Here is a 5,473-nt window from a genome sequence, read left to right on the forward strand (position 1 = left end):
AAAGATAGTAAATAAATTTGAAAATTGGGGAAAAAAACAAGGATTAATTTGGAAAACGAATAAAGTTAGAAAGCCTGCCTATTTGTAATAATTTTTATCACATATAAAATTAAAAAAAAAAAAAAAGGTTTCCAAATTAATTATTAACCTTATTTTAATAATGATCATTTATAATGTAAAAATGGAGATGAGAATTATAAAATGAAAAACAATTATAAAAAAAAAACTAAAACCGACCTTAATAATTAGTAATTCCAGATTATCATATGTGTTTTATGTTTTGCATTGCACATTATCTAGTTTCCATTATTTATTCGATTTTAAATTTAAATTTTTATATCAACTCTAATATAATATTACATTACGCGTATCAAATTTTTTTAAATATTATATTCATTAATTATAATGTAATATCAACTGATCTAAAAATAATAGCGACTATCTCAGCTCTTAATTTGTCTATATTCAGTATTACAGATGACACTACGTGGAGCGCATGAACCATAAAGCTTAAGACAACTATTCATTCATCGACCGCTAAATAAAACATATTTACTTTAATGCATTGAGATAATTATTTGGGTTGACCAAATAAGCCCAAATATAAACATACAGGTCAATGAATATACGGGCCTAGGCAAGACGCTGGACCCTGAATATTGATTATGATTATTCGGTTGGTCCACAAGTTAGCCAGTCGAGAAGACATCACTCTGACTGTGACCGATTCCCATTTATGCCTTGGCATTTCCAAATCGAGAGCCATTTGTTAGCTAACCAAAATAACTTTGATGATACATCAAATATGTTTCACCTCAGCTTTCGACTGATTCAGCAACTTTTGCAACGATCATTGAATTAGGCAACTAATAACCATCTAACAATTTCCAAAGGTACTAAATTTTTTGTCCTTACCATTATTTTTTTATATTTAAAATTATCGAGATTTAAATACTAATTACTGAATTAAATTAAAAATTCATCATTCTAGCAATTCGCCTTGCGGCTGTTGCCATGGTCCTTATGTTATTCCTTGCTACTTTAGGAAGAATTATATTTTAGATACAAGTAGGCTTAAAAGTACATTTCTCTTGAAAGTTGAAAGTGAAAAATTCAAAGAGAACTTCTACAGCTGAAACCTCAGTCAGTTACCCGCAAATGAGGAAATTGGAGCAGAAAATTTGAGCCCCGCTTAATTATTATTAGTAAACTTTATCGTTAAGAAATTGTATAAACCGATTAAGTTTCAAACCATGTTTCTTGCTTTGGTGTGTGTATATATATATAGATGCTCAGCGGGGAAATAATTAAAAAGCAAAGAAACAAATGAAATTTGATCTAATTTTGTCTAGGGTGGTTTTGATTAAAAAAACCTTTTCATGGTGACAAAAGATTAATACAACAGCACAAACATATACTACTGTTAGATATAATCAGAACACAGCCGAACCATATGGTGAAGAATTCACCAATTTGAGTGCACTATCCCAGCAATTATTGTTCTCCACTATGTTGCCACTGAAACTTTCTGTTGATTTCTCGACGCCCATCGATGCATTCAGAACACCAGAATTCAAAAGTAAAAGCATCTGACAAACCATCCATTATATTTGCAATAGGTACATTTTCATAATTTCCTACCCTAAATGAGTCCTGAAACCATGCATCAGTATCGCTGGAACCCGTCATGGCATGCAATTCGATGTAGCTAACCATTATTCTTTCCTCAACTTCTTGCATTTGGTTTGAATATTTCTCAAAGCATTTCAAACTGATTTGGCCGTCTAATTCCATGGCAGTTTCTCCCCATCCAGCTGAAATCTTATCAAGTCCCATTTCACCATCTGTTTAGCCAGTGAGTCCAATGACAGGAGCTTGAACTGTTCCGTCAGGGAAACTAAGAGTTGAGGTTGGTGACCCAAGATCCTGGCTGGAGAAGGCGAACATGCCAGATATTACACATTGCCATGCTTTGAGTACGTCAAGGCACCTCGGTCTCAGCTGACTCTGAGTGGGGAGAGTAAGCTGCTGTTTCTTTGGTTTGATAGGATTTGGCACAACCTGCTTTGATTCACGGACCAACCTAGCTTCAGCCTGAAGCCGAGCACTCTCCCACTGAGCCATGTGGCTTAAATTTGAAGCATTCTTGCCAGGACCAGATGGCAAGCTTGAGGCATCTGTTCGAGGCTTGTGAGTCGTAGGATCAATACCCATTTTGATTAGCCTTTTCTTAAGATGTGTGTTCCAATGATTCTTGATCTCATTGTCTGTTCTCTTTGGCAAGTGAGCTGCCATTGCCGACCACCTAAATAAATTCATACAAACAAAAGGTGCAGCAGTTATGATGACTGCATAAAATAAACAACGAAAGGTGGCTAAAATAAATAGCAAAGAGAAAAAGAAAATTTGGTATAAATATAAATATATATATATATATATATATTTTGCTTTTTCTGGTATATAAGCAGGAAAGACATTAAAGTCCCGAAAGGAGAAATGTTAATAAAATGTACCTGTTTCCAAGAGGGCATGAAGTTGAATGATGGTCTGTTCTTCCTGTAAACTGAACTTTCCTCTTTTGATATCCGGTCTTAGGTAATTAATCCACCTCAGTCGACAGCTCTTTCCACATCGTTGAAGTCCTAAAAATGGGATTTTTTCAATTAATTTGTTAACTATATTACGATACAAAAGAATACATTTATATATATAAGCTACAGGCAATTGGCAAATAACGAATCACCAGCTTTCTCAGTCAAGTCAAGCCAGCTACCATGGTCATGTTGTTGAATGTAAGCCGTGAGTGTTTTGTCTTCTTCAGCTGTCCATGGTCCTCTCTTCAAACCCACCTCTTTCTTACAATTCGGAGACGGCGGCCGCATTTTGCTGAAAATAAAACAGGCTAGGGGAGTTGAGGGAGTGGTTAAATTGATTGAGGAAAAAAATATGAAAAGCGGATAATAGTTGAGAGTGAAGAGTCGTGATGGGTAAAAATGAAAGCTTTGGTGGCAAATATATAGACGATAATATTTGAACGAGAGACAACAAAACTCATGAATGATAAAAGTCTAAATTAGTCCAACTACTTCATGAATGATGAATGATGACCCCACGTAAACAATGCTTTCCAAACAGTAACATATATAAATCATAGAGGTGAAAAAAATTAAAAAGATTATAAATTAATTCAAAATTATAATGTTTAATTTAATTTAGATTTTTTTATTTTATTCAAATTAAATTTAGATATTAAAAATATATATTACATTCAAATCAAATTTTAAATCAAAAAATTAAAATTAAAAAAATAATCGAATTGAATTATATATTTTTATTAATTTTTATATATATTTAAATTATTAAAAAAATAATTATTTATGCTTAAATCTATTTAAATATATTTAAAATTATATTAAAATATTATATAAAAAATTTAAATTTTAAATTTAAAAATTAACAAATCAAATCGAATAAATAAAATTTGATTTTGATTTAAATCAAATTTTAAAAATTAATAATTTTATGTATTATTTAAAAAAATAAATAAATTTAATTTGATATAAACCTTATCACTTTTACTAAGTAAAAATTTTTATATATTCATTTGTTTTACGATCCGTTTAATGGATATTTATGCAGTAATATATATCTATATACATGTATATCAATAAAAATTCTATTGGTATACAAATTTATGCAGCAAAGGCGTAAAGACGAAGAAAAACAGGTCAAGACGACTCGCTTTTTACCTTACCGACGACAACAATTGCTCCCTAAAGATTCTTGCCGATTCTTTCCATTGCCATCCAATCAAAGCTTTGGTAATGGGAAAATCAAAACAAAAATGGAAATAGGGATCGTCATGTTTAAAATTTCCCAATCATCAGGGTAATAAAATTCTTACTACACATAAGATTCCTCTTTGCAGGGTTTTTTTTTTAGATTTAATAATTTAAAATATGATATGTTAAAATAAAATATAAAAATAATTTAATTTAAAATTATAATAATTATATATAAATTTAATAAAATAAAAAATATATTTTATATTTTTATATCAAAATAAATTAAAATACATAATTTTTATATAAAATATAATATAAATATATAAATTTTAATATTTTATGTAATATAATTACATAAATTATCAAATCCAAATTCTTTGATTTTATAGTCGATTGATAGGCAATAGTCGAAGCAGCAGTTCGGACGCCAAGAATTTAAATAGCAACATAATTTGATTGTTGTGGACAACAAGACGTAGAGGTGTCGAGTTTGACTGTTGGAAGATTTGCTTCATCGAATGTATCCAAAATTACCATAGCTAGGTTATGATTGATTACAACAATGTTATTGCACTTCTACCAACATGTTTTTCACTGATGAAGAAGGAAACTTTAGGTAATTGAATAGTGCAATATGGTTAACAAAAATAAAGTTTAAGTATTTTATAAATTATACACATATTTTACCCTTTACGTTTCAAATTATTTGAGTTATTGATTTTTATGAAATTTTTAAAAAATTTTAAATTTAAAGTATTTAATATTAAATTTTAATTTTTTATAAAATTAAAATTTTATGATTTTTAATGTTAAAAAATAAAAAAAATATTAAAATATAATCTTAAAATATAAAATTTTAAATATTCAAAATATATGTGTAATTTTGAAATATTTCAAAATGAACCATAGATAAATAAAATGAGACTAAAGAAGTAAAATTTTAAATATAGATTGAACATTTGATTATAATTTATTTAGTACTTAAATATGATAGAAATTGAAATTTGATTGTTAAAATTAAAATTTTAATATTTATCAACAAATCAAATAATTAATTAATTCTGATAAAAAGAAATACAAAAATACAAAACATAGGTATTTTGAAGAAGTTCTGAAAAAAAAAAAAAAGCAGATGTAGGGTTGCACATATGAATGTACATTATTATTATTAATCGACAAATTTAAATAATCATATTTACTTTTTTTATTATTAATGGTCTCTACCAATAAATTTGAATAATCGAATTTACTTTTTTTTTGTTACATCACGAGGATAAAATTTTAGTACAAGTAAAGGGGAAATGGGAGGTCTAGCTCGAAATCAATATCTTAATGTCATTTCAAACGCCTTTAATCACTAAATCAAAGGTTTGAAAACAAACTAGAGATATGACATATATATATATATATATATAGAGAGAGAGAGAGAGAGAGAGAGAGAGAGAGAGAGAAATGGAAGTAAGTGTTTGGAAAGATTTAGATAAAATTTTTAAGTGAAATTCATTAAATTTTCAATTATGAAAGATTAAAAAATTAAAATAGAATATTAAAATGATAAATTAAAAAGTTTCAGTATATATATAGATAAAGAGTCTAAAATTTAAAATTTTTTTAATAAATTTAGATATAATTTTTAGATAAATATTATTAGTAAAAATATTAATAACATTTTTATCATTAAATTAGTA

The 5,473-nt window shown here is 27.8% G+C and overlaps 1 pseudogene across 1 annotated transcript; it reads right to left on the reverse strand.

Annotated features, from left to right (window-relative positions):
• Window positions 1–1,179: 1,179 nt before the first annotated feature.
• LOC111317605 (uncharacterized) lies at window positions 1,180–2,882 on the reverse strand (annotated as a pseudogene). Its single transcript, XR_016333789.1, has 3 exons — window positions 2,774–2,882; window positions 2,514–2,732; window positions 1,180–2,305 (listed from the first exon to the last, which is right to left on the reverse strand). The product of XR_016333789.1 is annotated as an uncharacterized LOC111317605 (transcript).
• Between the last annotated feature and the right edge of the window lie 2,591 nt (window positions 2,883–5,473).

Source organism: Durio zibethinus, chromosome 2 (assembly GCF_047325235.1).
Source record: "Durio zibethinus cultivar Kanyao isolate XHJ-2024 chromosome 2, ASM4732523v1, whole genome shotgun sequence".
NCBI lineage: Eukaryota > Viridiplantae > Streptophyta > Magnoliopsida > Malvales > Malvaceae > Durio > Durio zibethinus.